Source organism: Urtica dioica, chromosome 6, assembly GCF_054948205.1.
Source record: "Urtica dioica subsp. dioica isolate 48M chromosome 6, U.dioica_male_clone48M_v1_H2, whole genome shotgun sequence".
Taxonomy (NCBI): Eukaryota; Viridiplantae; Streptophyta; class Magnoliopsida; order Rosales; family Urticaceae; genus Urtica; species Urtica dioica.
Window position 1 is genome coordinate 9,424,108 of NC_142761.1, and position 20,043 is coordinate 9,444,150.

At 37.2% G+C, this 20,043-nt stretch overlaps 1 non-coding gene across 1 annotated transcript; it reads right to left on the minus strand.

Moving 5' to 3' along the window:
* Nucleotides 1-122: 122 nt before the first annotated feature.
* Nucleotides 123-207, minus strand: LOC149393307 (small nucleolar RNA snoR114). The gene has a single exon (XR_016299994.1). It is a non-coding gene; the product is annotated as a small nucleolar RNA snoR114 (small nucleolar RNA).
* Nucleotides 208-20,043: the final 19,836 nt, after the last annotated feature.

Here is a 20,043-nt window from a genome sequence, read left to right on the forward strand (position 1 = left end):
CGAACCTGATTGTGGTTGAGCAACGGGCAAGGTTAGAGCAGAGAGTCTCTATGGAGATTGGTCGGAATTCAAAAGTTGAGAGGGTGATATTCGATTTATATAATAAAATGTTACAAAAACAAATGCTCGGAGGCGCCAAATTTCGTCTGAAGATCGACGGTCGAAATGAACCCAATCATTTCCTTAGCGCAAGTGTCTTCACAGCAAAGATTGCACCAGCCGGGAATCGAACCGGGTCTGTACCGTGGCAGGGTACTATTCTACCACTAGACCACTGGTGCTTCTTGAAATATATTTCCTTCAGTCTTTGTAATTCTATACAATTTGTAGTGCTATTTTTAATTGATTTTCTACTTTCCGTAATTTACTTCAATGGTTACTTAAAATCTAGACACCACAGAAAGTTACTATTTGAGTTTTTTTTTTTTTTAAATCACCAACATCTCATTAGTCACCATAGCCAAAGTCAACATCCAAAAAATTCAAAATGCATACAAACTCAACCTGGCTTATTGGAAATTTCGGCCTTCCAATAAGCCGATAAGGACGGCTTAATGGCTTAACAGAAATTTTCCTTCCGTTAAGCCATTAAGCCGTTTCCGTTTCTTATTGGAAAGCATTATTCCGTTAAGTCAATAAGCCGTTTTGATTTCAATTAAAATGTAAAATCAAGAGAACTAAAATGTTACGTTTTTAATAAAAATGGTTAATATGCAAACTAAATTTTATCTTTACATACAAACTATATAATGAAAATATTTTTGAGACGTTTTTGTTTTAAGTAAGAAACGTGGACGGAACCACGAAAATTTTATTAATGAACCCTCACTTGTGGCGGAGGAAAACCGTGGTTACAATAAATATCATAAAAAGAAAAATAAAACGAAAGGATTACAAATATTCAAGAAACGGGATTATATCCTCATGTTTTCTAAGTTGACACCAAAATTATCAAATTCATCAACGAAAATAAACGTTTCTTGAGAACGATGTTCGTGTTGACACCAATCTTTGTAAATGGTTAGCGCCTCGACCATTTCGGGTTTCAAGCTATGTCTTCGGTCGTCAATAATGCGACCCGAGCTACTAAATGCCGATTCGGACGAAACCGTTGAAACCGGGATTGAATGTACATCTCGGGCCATCTTGGACAATATTGGAAACATGTTTTCGTGTTGCTTCCAACATGTCATTAAGTTCAGATCCTCTTGGCCCATAGATGCAAATTGTTGAGTGTTGTATAGCACGATCTCGTCGTGCTGTAACGTCTCAGTAGCGGGTTCGGGATGTGGTGACGAACTTGGAGTTGAACTTCCTCCTCGAACAAAGCGAGCTAGATCTCGAAACACTCCTCTACTCGTTGATGGTACGTGTCTCGATGGACTCGGCTCGGGGGCAGTTGGGATTTGGCGTTGATAAGACCTGAAAAATGTGTAAAACTCTTCCACGACCTTAGTATGATCATGTTCTACGTAATCATTTCCAGTCATACGTTTCAAATATTGCAAAAAAGTGAGATAACCTTCGAATTTCATTCGAGGGTCCAAAATGCATGCAAAACCATATAAGCAAGGAATTTTCTCGATTCCCCAATATTTTTCAAATTTCTCCTTCATGGAGTTGATACATGGTCGAAAAAATTCAAAATGGTTCGCTTCATAAAGATATGCGGTAATTTTTGTAACCGTATGAAGCGCCAAATAAGACGTGGGACTGTAAACCGCGGACAATGCACATGTTTCATCATAAAAAATGTGTAAAAACTCACAAAAACACTTAGCCACTGCAATGTCTTCGGCGGTAATGTCGTGACCCCCCTGACGTCTCACAAACTCGGTAGCAAGAATCTCTTTGTTGTAAGACAGTAAAGAGAAGTTTTCAATCTCCTTAAAAAATATCCGCCTCTTCTACACTTGATGCTGACCGAACCGAGCTTGAGACATTACCATAGCTCCACTATCATCGTGAGCCACCACTCCGAGACCTGTCTTGTCATCCTGTCTTGTCATCCTTGAAAGCACGAGATTGAATAGAGGGAACGAGCTGATCTAAAAGGGGTTTAATTTCATTAAAGATCAGACATAGCTAAAGAACACATATTAAGATTCTCAATTTTTTCGTCACATTTTTCCGTGTTCCAAACTAGCCCAAGTTACTAGCACCTCAAAGTTGTTCTCTTTCCAACGCATATCCATGACCTTGAAGCACATCATGACCCCGGTCTCAATCCCCGCCCGATCTCCTGCAACAAAGCTTTATAATCGGGCATCTTCCAGTTCGAAATGAATACAAGTTTGCGTTATTGTTTGTTTTGGCAAAAACTTAAAAGGGTGTACTTTTTTCTTTTTGCTCGGCAAACCCAAAATAAATGGTTTGAAGGCGCCAAATTTTGTCTGAACATCAGACTGTCGAAATGAACCCAATCATTCCCAAGTGCATATATATTCACAAGTAAAGATTGCACCAGCTGGGAATCGAACCTGGGTCTGTATCGTGGCAGGCTCCTATTCTACCACTAGTGCTAGATGATAAACGGCTGGTCTTGAAGAAATTATTACTAAAACAATCTTGAAATTATTTCAAATTGATTTCAAGAATAAGTTGGGTAACTTTAGTTTAATAGTGGTATTAGACTCATTTTATAGGAGAATTTAGGATCACTTTGGAACCCAGAAAATAGGATAAAAATGAAAATATAAGGAAAAATAAAATATGAAAAATAAAATTCTAGCTTGTATTTGAAAGTTATGAAAAATAAAAGAGAAAATTGAAGAGAAAGTGAGGAAGACACACACAAATGTAGTCATCACATAGACAAATATAGGAAGATTCTCATTTTTCATTAGATTTTTTTCAATAAAGAGGAATTCTCATTGTAGTTATACAGTTTTTCTTTTTCGCTCATATTTTATTTTCTATCATATTTTTCTTCCATTCAAACAACAAAAAGAAAATATAATGGATTCCTGTATTTCGAGTTTCAAACAGACTCAAGTCACTCAACGTGTGAGAATTTATTTTTAGTATATCCTATGGATTTTAAACTCCTCCATAAGGCTGAGGAGTATGGTGTGCTCCTTTTTTGGGTGCATGTCTGAATTCATTCATCCGTAAAAATGGTGATTTGAGAAATTGTAGAGAATATGTTTTATTTGTCTTGTTAGACATTGAAACACTTTTGAAAGAATCTCGAGAGAGATTTCCATCGAAAGAAAGTAGAGAATCAAATATATATCAGCACAAGAAGCGGGGACGAAGTCATGATCAATCGAGATAATATCTTTAACCATTCAAAACAAATGAACACCAATCTTCTCTGTATACTAGATGTCATGTATTTAGGGCGAATTATACAAATAGATGGCTATATTTTTTTTTTTCAATCTCTTTACTAGCAATTACAACAGCGTTATTAATGTTGTCAAAATTATACAATTGAAAAAAAAAAAGAAAAAAGATAAAGGCGATGTAGAAAGGTAAACTTAACTAAAATCGATTATCAAAGTAATAAATAAATACAATGTCAGTAATATGCGGGTCTTTAACATTACAAATAAAGTTGTCAACGAGACAATGAAACATTAAAATACGTACGTATCAATATTTGATAGATAATGATGATAAAAAAAATGTGTTCTTAACCAAATAAAACAAATAATAAATTAAGTAATTAATCGAATGAGATAAGAAGTATTAAAACATTCAAAACAAGAGAACGGAAATCTCTTTTATATTAGATATAGTCTTTATTTCAAGTGAATCTTATAAATAGGCAGTCGTATTTCTTTTAGTGTTTTGTTTCAATCTCTTTACTAGTGGTTAAAAGGGTTATTTTGAACTTTTGAAGACGAATCACAGGTTTAAGTTCTTTTTAACTTTTGTTTTACAACTAACCTCTAAAGGTAATAAAGATCAATGCAATGTTAACATTTATGACAAATCATCAACATAAAGTATGTTAGCTATATTGCTAATAATAGGCGGGAATAATAAGACAAATTGCATAACTAAATTAAATAAATAATCATGAACGAAACTAATAAAAATACATACATAGACATGAGAACCAAAATAAATAAATTAAAAAAAAAACTAAACCGGATATCACCAAGAAACCGGTATAAAAAGGGAAAATGGAGAACACGTCGAGGCTTGTTTGACAATTTCCTTAAAGCGTTATTGCTCTCCAACCGGGTGCTGGAATAACGTGAGCAACCGCCTCCCAGGATACAACGACGTACGAGGAGAACAAAGCACCAACTTGTTCAGCTCCGGCGAACTTGAACGCATTCCAAAATACTACCACCTACACGAGAGAATTAGGGAGGAAAGCTGGAAAATATTTTCAAGTGGTTGTTACAGCCATTCAGCCCATTTCATTTGCTGATTATCCATCCACTAGAATGAAAAGACTAACCATCTTTATATAGCAATCATTTGATCAGTTTTCAAATAAAAACTGTAGCCAAATAATTCCCCATAAAGTCCATATGATATAAATTATATATATATATATATATATATATACCAAAACAAAAGATTAAATATTTGTTGGCGGATTTTCCCCAGATAATGGACAAAAATTGAACTTCACACGCATAGCCAATAAATAATACATGAGGTGAGATAAGAGATTTTAAACCATGCAAACAAGTGAACGACAATCTCTTTTATGCTGCATGGTCTATATCTTGTTTTTTTTTTTTTTTTTTTAAAGATGGTCTATATTTTAAGTAAATTATATTTTATTATTTTTGTCTTTAATATCTTTACTAGTGGTTACAACAACTTTATTTTCCTTATAACATGAGGGAAATCAATTAAATTTGTAATTTTGAACTTTTTTTTTTTTTACCTAAACTGAAAAAGGCCATATAGAAAGTTAATCTTAACAAATATCAGTTAGCAAAATTTTAAATAAACGCAAGGTCAACGTATGTTAAATATCATCTAAAAAAATATCCATCAAATTTAACAAAAGAATATGATTTATAGACAATAAAAGATTAAAAACATCATCTGATCTTCGCCGCGATGACAAAGTGCACATTTAACCAAATCTCATACGTAGTTTAACTAATCAATCAAATGAGATAAAGAAAAATATTAAGCCTCTTAATAACAATCTCTTTAGAACTATATAGTCTAGATTTTAAATTAGTTTTATAAATAGGCATTAGACTTAGTTTCTCTTTTACAGCAATGTAGTTTTTTTAGTCTTTCCAAGCATTCCCAAAATAAATTAAAAAGATTGGGAACAAATTTTTTTAAGTTATTTTGATTTATTTATTTTCTCACCTAACCTAAAAAAATTGGTATATAGAAAAATAAACTGAACTAATATATATCGTTAAAATAAAAATATATATATATATATATATATATATATATATATATTTATATAAGAGCATCAAAATTTAAGGAAAAAAAAGGATTCAGCCAAAAAATAAAAGAAATCGCTCAAAGTACCACCTTCTCACTAATTTTTTTCAAGAATCCACCAAAACATAATTTTGGCCAAAAATATAAGTTGACCCCTTGTGAAAAACCAAGTTTACCCTCCACTTAAAATTATCTTTCAATCTCACACATATCCTCTCCAAACTAATTAATAACCTCATTTAATACCATTTTATTATATTCCGAATTAAACTTTTTCTTTATTTCTCTTCTCTTTAATTTATCTCTCTCTCTCTCTCTCTCTCTCTCTCTCTCTCTCTCCCCCTAACCGAGTCTAATGAGATAGATCTCTCTCTCGTCAGAAAATAAGCTCAAAACCAAAAGAGAACCAAAACCCTAGATTTGAGTTCACCCAATCCTTGCCAAAGTTGAGCTGACCAAAACCCTTGGATTTGAGCTCCGACACGCTCAAGGAAGCACGACCAAATCTCATAGATCCAGTTACGACGAAGAACGTAGCTCCGACCAAGCACGTAGCTCCGATCCTCGCCCAATGTTAGTTTTTTTTTTTTCAAACTTTTCCTTGGTTTTTGGGCATGTTTATTCTGGGTATGTTTGAGATTGGCCAAAAAACGAGACTCTTTTTTGTTCTGGGCAATTTTTATTGTTTTTAGGCGAAGTTCATGAGTTGTTGACATCAGATGTCAACAACTCATGAACTTCATTGATAGTAATGTCATTGAAGTTCATCAGTATTGACACTAGATGTCAACAGTTGACGTCAACTGTTTACATTAGCGTCAACAATTGACGTCTATGGTTGAGATTTAGACATCAACTGTTGACATCTGAAGTCAACAATTACTAACTTTACATTTGTTTATTTGTACGCAGTGATGGCGGAAATTTATTTATTACTCAAGCACAGTGGTACTTGGGTTGAACCTGGTCGGTATCATAAGAAAGGATCTTTCGGAATTATGTTGCCGTATGAAGTAAACTTCGCTAGTTTGATGCAAATAATTTACGCGTATTTGCGCAAATCACCATCTACCCATAAAATTGGCGTTTCATATGCGATGGCTGGTGTAGTGATACCTATTGAGATAACCAACGGCGAAACACTAAAATGTTATTTATACTTGAGGAGAAGGAGGGAAGATGACACAGAGAAATTACAATTGATATTGGAAGTAAATGAAATACCATCGGGGCTCGATTCTCCAAGAGTTGGATCCACTCGCAATAGCCTGATAGTAGTTGTGACGGAAATCCCCTTATGCCTCGAATCCCCTTATGCCATCAATACCCGAGGAGGGGTGTGATTCGGTCCTAACTCATGAATTGGCAATTCGTTCTACATTAGGATTGGATGACATTAGCTTGTCAGACAATGAGACACAACAACAACGACAAGGCTTCCCACCACGAAACCCAACTCCTCGTCCACCACCACGAAACTCCATCCTCAACCATCACGAAACTCTCTCCCCCCCCCCCCCCCCACACACCACCACGAAACTTCCTTCCACCGCCACGAAACTCTATGTCTCCACCACCACGAAGCTCTCCTCCTCCACCACAAAACTGCCCTCCTCCACCGCGAAGAACAAGTCCTCCACCGTCCCCTCCACATAGCGTGCAAAGTTGCTCTACTACGAGAGAGGACACTCTTATTTTAGATGGTGATTCCTCTGTATTTATTGAGCATTATGATTTGTACTCGAATAAAAAGAATTTAAGGAATCACTTGATGTTGTTCGCCATAAACAACAACTTCTCGTATATGACAAAGAGCTCAGACAAAAACACCTTGCACGTTGTTTGTCGAGAGAGCGTTGTAAATGGGCTGTTCGAGTTGTGAGAAAGGAAAATATGCCCATATTTCAAATTAGAAGGTAAACTCTCTTTGTTGAATTATGAATTTGAATTAGAGTTATCAAATGTTGACATCAACTGTTGACGTCAATTGTTGACGTCGGTGAATTATTTGCCTTCTGTTGATTGAGAGCAAATATCTCCCAGACGTCAACAATTGATGTCAACAGTTGATAACTCTAATGTCAACAGTTGACATTTGGGTTTTGAAACTAATTGTGTAATTTTCATATTTTATGTTTGACAATGAGCACGCGTGTCCCCTAAACTTAAGGCAAGGACGTCATCCTCAAGCAACAACTTCTTTAATAGGAGAGGTGGTTAAGCATAAGTCTATTCATCCAACCGTGGGTATGAGCAAACCAAAAGATATAATAAATTACATGCAAATGGATTACGGAGTGTCTCTGTCTTACAAAAAAGTTTGGCGGTCCAGAGAGGAGGCTCTAAAGTCTCTGTATGGCAATTCGAAAGACTCGTACAAGTTCTTGCATAAGTTAAGGTACATGATCGAGACTAAGAATCCGGGTTCTTTTTATGACCTTGTCACTGGTGATGGCGGTGTATTTGTAACTTTTTTCATGTCACTCGGGCCATAGAGAACGGGGTGGAAGTACGTAAGGCTTGTTATTATTGTCGATGGTACTCATTTGAAGAATTATTACAAAGGGACGTTATATACGGCCTGTGGGATGGACGGAAACAAGCAGATTTTTCCACTAGGCTACAGTCTTGGTCCTTCAGAATCTAACGAGGCTTGGATTTACTTCTTAAACTTAAAGGACGCAATTGGGGAATGGGAGCAACAAGTATTTTTCTTTGATAGACATGCTGGCATAATCAATGGCCTGAAGACGGTATTTCCAAATTGTGACAATGGTTTTTGCATGTTCCACCTACACGGTAATTTGAAGACTACTTTCAAGGGGATCACGAAGGAGGTTAAGTGGAAATTTTACGGCACCGCCAAAGCATACACTCAGCGGGAATTTGAAAGTTTCATGGTCATGTTGGACGCTGAAAATCCCGAAATACGTCGCTACTTAGCCAATGATGTCGGGTACCAAAGGTGAGCAAGGTTTATGTTCAAGGAAAAGATGTATGGTATCATGACGAACAACAACGCGGAGTCATTGAATGCATTAAATGTAAAGGTGAGACAATTCCCAGTTTCAAAATTAATGGATTGGCTGAGAGAGCGAAGTATGAGATGGTTTTATGAGCGTCGGGAAGCTGCGGCAAATACACAAAACATTTTGACAAAAGAATACCCAGCCAGAGCAGAAAAATACACTTCATACGCTGTTCTAATGTTGGTAAATGTTTATTTAAATTTATTAAAGATCTCAACAATTGACACTTCAATTGTTCACATCAATGTCAACAATTGACGTCAACTGTTAACGTCAATGTCAACAATTGACTTCAACTGTTGAGGTCAATGTCAACAATTCACGTCAACTGTTAACATCAAAGTCAACAATTGATGTCAACTGTTGACATCAAATGTCAACAATTGAAGTCAACGGTTGACATCAATGTCAACAAACAGAGAGCTCCTTAAGACATTGATGTCAATAATTGACATCAATTGTTGACATCAATGTCAACAAGTGACGTCAACTGTTGACGTCAATGTCAACAAACAGAGAGCTCCTTAAGACATTGATGTCAACAATTGACGTCAACTGCGACGTCAATGTCAACAAACTGAGAGCTCCTTAAGATATTGATGTCAATAATTGACGTCAACTGTTGACATCAATGTCAACAATTGACGTCAACTGTTGACATCAATGTCAACAATTGACGTCAACTGTTGACGTCAATGTCAACAAACAGAGAGCTCATAAATCACAGATATCAACAATTGACGTCAATTGTTGACATCAATGTTAACAATGTTAGATTTCTCATTATTTTAAGATGAAGTGTGTTTTTTTGTGCTAGTTGAGGCCATCTTCAGTGGAGGAGTTTGAGGTAACTGACAGAGATGGGATTGTATATGCCGTTAATTTAGAAGAACATACATGCTCATGTCGGCGATGGCAAGCTCATTAATTTATTTGTTCAATGGAATTGCGGCTTGTCGTGAACGTAGCCGTTCAGTTGAGAACTTCATTTCCAAGTTCTATTCAACCGAGTATTTGCGGGCAACCTACGGAGATGTGTTGGAATCAATCTAGGGTTTAAGAAAATAATTAACGCTTCGGTAAGCGGCGGAATTTTAAAAAATTTCTTTTACAAGTAAAACAGTTTTTACTAACCTAGACAAAGAGCAAGTACATATAAATAAAAACTATTATGAGCTAAGAAGTTTACTAACCTTTCTTGAAGCTTGAACCTTGAGAAGCTTTTGGAAAGTTTGCAACGCTCGTCTCCCCTCGCAGCACGTCTCTCTTTCTTTCATCGGCACCTCGAGCAACCATGAAAGTTTCTATCACTAAATCACTCGAAATAAAGGAATCAGTGAGTGGGCACTTTTAAACACTACGACTTAAGAACGAGTCTTGAAGTCGCAGAGCTAAACTCTAGGTCAAATGAGGACCTAGGTGCCAAAACAATAAAACGAAATTGACTAGAGAGAGAGAGGAGAGGGGCGGCCACAAGTTCTAGAGAGAGAGACTCTCAATCTCTAACTTATGTGGAATGAATAGAATGAGAAGAATGAGGCTCCTATTTATAGGAGAGGTCTTACCTTCAATAAGGTAGTTTCCTCTTCTATAGAATATCACATATTCATGAGCAAAAAATCCCTTATTTCCCATTCCATTTGGTCGGCCAAGGCAGCCTTCTAGAGGCTTGGATTTGTTTCCTTTTTTGTTCCTTGCCTTGCTTCTTTCTCAACTTGGGCGCCTACCTCATTTCCCTTAGAGGAAATTTGTTTCCTCTTTTTCTTTTGGCAAGTATCTTCATACATTTATGCACAAAATATTCTCTCTATCTCTTGGGTATGTTGGGCGCCTATCTCATTCATGGAAGGCCTTCTAGAAGCTTTTCCACTTGTTCATGACAACATGAAAAAGGCCCATTAAGAATTTTCAATAAAGTTCTTATGAAATGAAATTAATTCACAAGGCCCAGTTAATCTTATTATGGCCGAGTGTTACTTGTCATCAAATGACCATGTCAAAAAATTTATTGACATTCATTTCATCCTATGTCTCAAAAGACAAAAATACCCTTTTGACAATTTTCGTTCTTGTCTTGACTTAGCTTCGAGTTTAACTATTCCTAATCGATGTGATTCGTGACAGTGACCTCATGGACCCAAATGAACAAAGCTTGAGCTAAACACTTGGACTCAAAAGTTCACAAACCTGTTCCAAGTTTAGCTTAATGCCAAATGACTCCACTAAAGAGTTGACACTGAAATTCTCTCGGTTCAAATGAATTTATTTTCTACTCAAGAATTCAACCTAATTATGATGAGCGGATCCACTGAATATTATCTATGTTTACCCTTCATGAATGTCATCAGCTAGTCGGGATTTACTAAATTATCATTTTACCCTTCTAGCTGTTATTTCCTCAACTCCTTTGTCGCTTGTGAATAAGTTAGAAACAATGTATTGACGAGGAGCTAACAAGTCACATTGTTTCATCCAAAAGAGTCAGGACTCAATTTGGACACTGGCCAGTTCATTTATTCACACTCCAAGGAACAAAGCATGAGGTGACATACATTGCATTTCAGCAATCTTGTACATGAATTCCATATCTATGAGAACTTCACAAAGTTACTCATGACATTCTCACAACTTAGTACTTCCCAATAGGCCCTGTTCGGAATCACATAGTGAGTCCGAACTCTGACCTTCTCACATGAGAATACTAAGGTGTGAAATGACATGTCTCATTTCAGGATTAAGGTAAGCACGATGCAATTCATACATAGTGACTTTGAGACATAAGAGGTTAAATGGTTTGTTCTTATCTTGTCTCTAGAAGTGCACTGGTCAATTCAGTACCTTCGGAAGATACCTAGAAGAACTATAGAGTCTCCAACTCTCAATGCCTCATAACCAGACATCTTAGATTCTTCTAACAATCATACTGAGGTCAATAGTTCTTTGACCCTTAGATTGCGAATATATCGTTTTAAGCAAACTACAAAGAGTTTGTTCATGCAAATCTAAATTTGTCTCTTCGTAAGTTGTTTAGTTTGTTTATGGACTAAAGACTAAAGTTTTATCATAAAGCTTCAGACAAGGAAGATTGAATGAACGTTTCAACTTTATTATTAAATGAATAGGCAATTACAAGCAAGAGTCTTCATGAGACTTTATTACATCAAATGTACAAAATAAAGACTACAACTCTTCTTGTGGGCACCATTGACAACAAGATGTACATCATCCTCATGGCGATATTTCGAGATGGGTTATCCCCCTCGAGGTGGAGAATATCATAGTTCTTCCGCCTGAACACGCAGCGCGTGTCGCCGGTTGGCCGAAAAAGAGAAGAATACCCTCTCAAGGGGAGGAAGTTAGGAGGTGCAAGTGCGCACGATGCGGGGTACTCGGCCACAACCGTCAAACATGCAGTAGTGCTACTTCATTGTCCACGGATTAGTTATACTTTGTTCAGACTACTTTTGTTAGAGAGAATCTCTTTGTTTAATCTCTTTGTACAGACTACTTGTTGACGTCAATTATTGACATCAATGTCAACAAACAGAGAGCTCATAAATCATAGATGTCAACAATCGACGTCAATTTTTGAAATTGATGTCAACAATTGACGTCAACTATTGACATCAATGTCATCAATTGACGTCAAAACTATTAAAAAATAACTACAGATTGATAATTGATATATTCATTAAACAATCATAAAATAAAAAGAAATGAAAAGTTTGAGAAGTTTCCTAATTGTCATCTATTGTTGACATTGATATCAAAAGCATACCAAAAGATTAAGATAAGAGTAGTACGTGAACAACATTGCTATCTATTGTTGTCATTGTTTCCTAACTGTCATCTATCTCCATGTCTGATCCAACATGGATCGCTAACTTCACTGCCCCGTGCCGGTATAAGTCGATCGAGAACTTTTGCCGGTGCATGTTCATCTCGTCTTGTTTGACCTCATGCAGATCTAAGCCATGAGTCATAAACTCTATGGCCTTCATGACAAATGCCACAATCAACACTGTTTTTAAAAAGATTGGGATTAGACAACTTGTTTAGTATATAAATACGGTATTATTAAATAATAGTTATATACGTACCCATTGCTCTGTTGTGGCATGGTGAGCGAAGTGGGTATTGTGAACCGGGCTGAAGTGGTGTCTTCAATACCCAAACGATCAAACACATTAATAGAACAGAGGAGGAATTCGGCAATTTTTCAGACATGGGTTGTCACCATTTTTTATGAGCCCTGTTGGTGGACATAGAATCGTATATCGTAATGGACTGCTCCCGAATCGATACAACAAGAAGAAGCCAGTGCGTCCTATCCTTGAAACAACAGGACAAATAGACAAGATTCACGTCCACCCAGAGCCAAGAGTGTAGCAAGGAATTGTTGGTCGTGATGATGTAATCATAGATCCGAGACTGCTTTGTCCAAAAAAACGTGTCCTTGTCTTTGCAAGTCAGCCAAGCTTCATACCCTAGGAGGCAATAAGTGGCAAAGAAAGCGGGCATAATTGTGAACGATTTTTGCAGTCATTCTCTTCTTCCGGAGGTAGTAAGAGATGATATCAACATGCTGCCAAAAAAATTGAGGGATTAATATTATCAAACAGAGAGTTCATAAATCACAGATGTCAACAGTTGACGTCAATTGTTGACATTGATGTCAACTGTTGACATCAACAAACAGAGAGCTCATAAATAACAGATGTCAACAATCGACGTCAACTGGTGACATCAATGTCATCAATTGACATCAAAACCATTAAAAAAGAATAGTAGAGTTGACCGTCATACCTGATCGCTAAGTCATTCTTCTTCGGTCCAGAGGTTACAGAAAAAATGTCTTCGATCTAATTTCAACTTCTGTGAAATTCCATCCCCATGGAAATTTATCTTCCAATGGCTCATACCAACGTTGTTCCTCATCTTTCTTCTTCAACAATCCAAACTTCAGCCAAGTCTCCATTACAGTGATGTCCTCAAGATTTGATGAAGCAAAAATATGAGTCAATGCATTTTTTTGGATGGGATATTCCTTTCGTAAACCTCGCGAACGGCCTCGGAATGGGAGTAGGAGTGTACCTATCCGACGGTCGAGTGATTATCACAGGTCTTTGCGATGAATCGTCTATGTTAATCGGAATCATCTTCATGAATCCCGATTTTCCTTATCTTTTGCGTCATTTAATTCGTCCTCCATCTCCTCGCGGGTTCGTCCCTCCAGAACCTCTCCTACCAAGATGAGTTGACTATTATCATACATCTCATCTTCAAACTACTCACAATCTAATTCTAGAATGCGGGCTCTCGATTGGGACTTAGTTAGTTCTTGACTTGATTCTAACTGGCTGTCTTTGATCGACCCTGAATTTAAAAAAGATCAATATCAATTGTTGACATTGATGTCAACAGTTGACGTCAATTGTTGACATTAATGTCAACAATTGACGTCAACTGTTGACATCAATGTCAACAAACAGAGAGCTCATAAATCATAGATGTCAACAATTATCGTCAATTGTTGACATCAATGTCAACAGTTGACGTCAATTGTTGACATTGATGTCTGTTCAAGTGAATTGTTGACATTGATGAACATAGATAGCTATCCAAAAACTTTTCATAAAACACTAACAAAAAACTTTTCGTAAAACACAAACCAAAAACTTTTCATAAAACAGAAACCAAAAACTTTTCATAAAACACAAACCAAAAACTTTTCATAAAACACAAACCAAACTCCACTCTTCAACCAATAATACCTTCTTGAGTCTCTGGTGTATCTCTTATGTCTTCTCCTATGCTGACAACTTGCCCAACATCTCCTTCTCTTTCTTTGTCTTGATCATTTTTGTCTTCATCATCTTTCTTCTTTTCTGCCTCTTCTTTGTCTTCATCTTCTTTTTTCTTTTCAGCCTCTTCTTCGTCTTCATCTATCTTATCCTCATCACCATCTTTCTCGGCCGAAGCTTCTAGATCCTTTTCAGGTTGTGCATCTTGGACAGCGCCCGAGATCATCTTGGACAGCTCCGCCATCAACTTTTCATTCACACATCCAGTGAATTCTTTGAAGCTTTGTTCCATCTCCATCTTGAACGCCGTGAACTCTGTCCTTATATGGTTGACAGAGGCTTCCACTTACATCAACCGAGCCAGTGTTAAAAAGTAGACGTAAGCCAATGTTTTCTTTACTATAAAGAGTAAATCATGTATGAAAGATTTACAAACCTCTAAGTTTTATCCGAGGCCGAACGGAGATGTTGTATACAGACTGGATGTGCCTCCACTTGATTCCACCGGTGCCTCTCAAAATTAATGTCAACAAAGGTTAGGAAACATAGAGCTCATAAATCACTGATGTCAACAATTGACGTCAATTGAGGAAACATAGAGCTCATAAATCATTGATGTCAACAATTGAAGTCAACTATTGACATTCATGTCAACAATTGACGTCAATTGAGGAAACATAGAGCTCATAAATCACTGATGTCAACAATTGACGTCAACTGTTAACATTGATGTCAATTGAGGAAACATAGAGCTCATAAATCACTGATGTCAACAATTGACGTCAATTGTTGACATTGATGTCAATAATTGACGTCAACAAACAGAAAGGTCATAAATCACAGATGTCAACAATTGACATCAATTGTTGACATTGATGTCAATAATTGACATCAATTGTTGACATTGATGTCAACAATTGACGTCAACTGTTGACATTCATGTCAACAAACAGAAATGTCATAAATCACAGATGTCAACAATTGACGTCAACTGTTGACATTGATGTCAATAATAGACGTCAACTATTGATTTCAATGTCAACAATTGACGTTAAAATCATAAAATAAAAAAACAAAATCAAGATTAATCACCTTCTGTTTGAGCTTCTGTTTGCTCGTCTTCTTCATTGCCTTCAAGCTAACCTCTTGTCCTCCCATTGGTTTGAACACAAAGTTCTCAGATTTCCACAAAATCGTTTAGAACGTGTTGTCAACGACATGAGTCGTTGATTTCCACTGACGCATGAGAGGTACAGTAGTATCAGAAAATCTCTCGCAATACAAGAGAGATGTGAACACGGGCATGGTTTCGTATGCCCAAATCTGAAGTGGGTACATGAATGAAGGAAGGTTTATCTTGGCTTTGGAATCCTTCTTGTCCACGTTTTTGACATACTTACGGCAGTTTTCGACGAAGAACTTCCAAACCACATCGCCCCACGGGTACGAGTTAAATTGGTCCAAGTCCTCTACCAATTTAATGTACGACCAATCTCGAATGGTCGTACCCGAAGGGGCACCGAGAAATACGTTGAAGAGAAAAAGAAGAAGTAAGAGCTTGACTCGCTTCTCATGCAGCCACCCTTGCGATTCCACCAATTTCACACAATTTCCGACCATTTACCATCGCACAATTTCACACAATCTCAAAACTATCAGATTCTCAAACAATCTCAAATACAATTTCAGCCAAAACTATCACAATCTCAAACACAATTTCACACAATTTTTGACCATTTACCATCTCAAACACAATTTCAGCCAAAACTATCACAATCTCAAACACAATTTCACACAATTTAGTTAACAAAAGCACAACCAACAGCCAGAGATGTTACTATACGTACACAACAATTTCTCAAGCATCCTCGTCACAATCTCTACTTAACCAGATTAAATGTAAATTAACACAATTTTCCGACCATTTACCATCTCACAATTTCACACAAATTCACACAATTTCACAACTATCACATTCATCAAACCTAAAACGGTACACATTAAATCACATAAATGAAAGAGAAATACAAACCTTCATTTCGGCGGTACGTTTCAGGCCACGGCGGGGCTTCTTCGTAGCCTTCTTCGTGTTAACCTTGGGCGAAACGGTCGTTTTCCTTTTCCAGGCCTATGGAGAAGGGTTTGGCGTGGTCGCTCCGGACTCCTCCGGTTGTTTGGGCCCTGTCATCCTAGGACTCTTTCGCATTGTGGGTTTGAGAATAGGGTTGAGTGGGCCAGACATGGCGACTTGAGGGACTGGTTTAGTGAAGGGATTTGTGTTCGGGCAAGGTTTTCGGTCCCGATTAAGAGAAGAAGAATGGTTCCATCGGGGATTTTAGGTGAGTTTGAATAAGAGAGAGAGAGAGAGAGAGAGAGAGAGAGAGAGAGAGAGAGAGAGAGAGAGAGAGAGAGAGAGAGAGAGTGTGTGTGATATGATCCTTACCAAAAAATGTGATAAGACCCAATAACAATGATTGGAAAAAGACCCCAAGAACTACAAAGGACCAGAATGTTGAGACTTGACCCAATATCTAGAGAGATAAGAACCAACCCTACAATATATATGATGCCACACCAAGATACTCAAGATGAACACTTAAGAATCAAGATGATAAGTCAAGTTGCTGAACGCCACAAGAAAACTTGATAAGTTCAAAAAGTCTTTTCAAGAACAAGAAAGACACAAACTCACATATATTTCATTCAAAGAGGATTGTATCTAATTACATTCTCCTAAACACTTATTTATAGCCTTGGAGAGGCTTTACAATCAGCTAAAAACGTTTTGCTCCAACAACTCTAAAAACAACATTTAAGACACTAGTAATAAAAGCTGAAATCTAAATGCAAATAACTCTCAGCCCTTATAACTTTGAAACTGAAAGTTTTTTACATAAAAACACACAAACTAACACACTAAATGGGTATAAACACCCCAAATTCGTCGAACTATTCTGAGTGGATACAAAAGTAACTCCCAAAAGAGTGAACAACCTTATTTATTGTTAAAAATGTGGATCCAATGCCTAAAAACGACCTAGGCAATATGATTACTCTTGTAGAACCTTAATCATTGTAATTAGGCTTTCTTGCTTTAGATTTGCCTCAACTTTGGGCCCAAATGAGCTAACTTGTTGAATCAACCCATTTAGAGCCTCTTTGAATTGTTTGGCCTTAAACCTTGTGAGAGGCCCACTAGGCAAACTTAATGGACCACTTGAAAGTTTTCTTTTAGTCATCTCAGGTTCACTTGTATCCATTTGAGCTCCTTGATCACTTGCATCCACTTTAGCTCCTCGATTCTCATCAGAGAGAGAGAGAGAGAGAGAGAGAAAGAGAGAGAGAGAGAGAGAGAGAGAGAGAGAGAGAGAACGGTTTCGTGAAGGGATTCGTGTTCGGGCAAGGGTTTCGGTCGCGATTCAGAGAAAAAGAACGGTTTCTTCGGTGATTTTGGGTGAGTTTGAATTAGAGAGAGAGAGAGAGAGAGAGAGAGAGAGAGAGAGAGAGAGTGTGTGTGAATGAGTGAGACTGGTTTGAGACTTGGTTAGGGAGAGAGAGAGAGAGAAATTAAAGAGAAGATAAATAAAAAAAAAAAATTAATTCAGAATATAATAAATTGGTATTAAATGAGGTTATTAATTAGTTTGGAGAGAGTAGGTGTGAGATTGAAAGAAAATTTTAAGTGGAGGGTAAACTTGGTTTTTCACAAGGGGCAAACTTGTATTTTTGACCAAAATTATGTTTTGGTGGATTCTTGGAAAAAGTTAGTGAGAATGTGGTACTTTGAGCAATTACTCAAATAAGAATGATACACTAACAACAAACAATTTTAAAAACGTCAATTCATCACCAGAAGTTAGTGAGAAGTTAGTGAAGATACTCTCTTTATGGAGACCAATTCCCTGAACAGTCCACCTTCGGCCAACTCGGTATAATCCAAGGATGGAATGTCCCCATAGCGCAGCCCTAAGATAGAACAAAAATCCTCTCTTATGAAAGCCCGTTGTTCTCCCTCGAGCTCCATAAAGAGAGTATCTTCACTCTCTTCCTCACCACTAAAGTAACCGACCCTTATCAACAAATGGATCTTTGAGGATCGGGTGACCTTCGGGACGTCCAGAAACTGACCAAAACAAGAATTGCTGAACATCGCCTTCACTTCTGGGCCCATAGCCGCTGATTTATCGAACGTCTCAAGCGTTCCATAAAAACTGATATTATGATCAACCACATTTGATTCAGAAATATACCTCCTCCACCCCTGAATATCGCAACAAATAAGATGAGAATTAACACGATCACAACACAATCTCAAACACAATTTCCAAGCACAATTTCACACAATTTCAGCCAAAACTATCACAATCTCAAACACAATTTCACACAATTTCTGACCATTTACCATCGCACAATTTCACACAATCTCAAAACTATCAGATTCTCAAACAATCCCAAATACAATTTCAGCCAAAACTATCACAATCTCAAACACAATTTCACACAATTTTCGACCATGTACCATCTCAAACACAATTTCAGCCAAAACTATCACAATCTCAAACAATCTCAAACACAATTTCACACAATTTAGTTAACAAAAGCACAACCAACAGCCAGAGATGTTACTAGACGTACACAGCAATTTCTCAAGCATCCTCGTCACAATCTCTACTTAACCAGATTAAATGGAAATTAACACAATTTTCCGACCATTTACCGTCTCACAATTTCACAAAAATTCACACAATTTCACAACTATCACATTCATGAAACCTAAAACGGTACCCATTAAATCACATAAATGAAAGAGAAATACAAACCTTCATTTCGGCGGTAGGTTTCAGGCCACGGCGGGGCTTCTTCGTAGCCTTCTTCGTGTTCACCTTGGGCGAAACGGCCGTTTTCCTTTTCCAGGCCTGTGGAGAAGGGTTTGGTGTGGTTGCTCCGGACTCCTCCGGTTGTTTGGGCCCTGTCATCCTAGGACTCTTTCGCATTCTGGGTTTGAGAATAGGGTTGAGTGGGTCAGACATGGCGACTTGAGGGACTGGTTTCGTGAAGGGATTCGTGTTCGGGCAAGGTTTTCGGTCGCGATTAAGAAAAGAAGAACGGTTCCATCGGTGATTTTAGGTGAGTTTGAATAAGAGAGAGAGAGAGAGTGAGAGAGAGAGAGAGAGTGGAGAAAGAGAGAAAGAGATAGAGAGTGTGGTTTCGTGAAGGGATTCGTGTTCGGGCAAGGGTTTCGGTCGCGATTCAGAGAAAAAGAGCGGTTTCTTCGGTGATTTTGGGTGAGTTTGAATAAGAGAGAGAGAGGGAGAGAGAGAGAGAGAGAGAGAGAGAGAGAGAGAGAGACTGGTTTGAGACTCGGTTAGGGAGATAGAGAGAGAAAGAGAGAGAAATTAAAGAGAAGAGAAATAAAAAAAAGTTTAATTCAGAATATAATAAATTATTAAATGAGATTATTAATTAGTTTGGAGAGAGTAGGTGTGAGATTGAAAGAAAATTTTAAGTGGAGGGTAAAATTGGTTTTTCACAAGGGACCAACTTGTATTTTTGATCAAAATTATGTTTTGGTGAATTCTTGAAAAAAGTTAGTGAGAAGGTGGTAATTTGAGCAATTTCTCAAATAAGAATGATACACTAACAACAAACAGTTTTAATAACGTCAATTCTTCACCAAAATGATGAACAAATTCCCGTTTTAAATAGATGAAATATTAACTTACGTAATGGATCATTCTGGATAAAAGAAATTTTGTCTACACAATCTAAAAACAAGCATACCGACAACAAAAATTATAAAAATGATGTAAATATAACTACTTCTATTA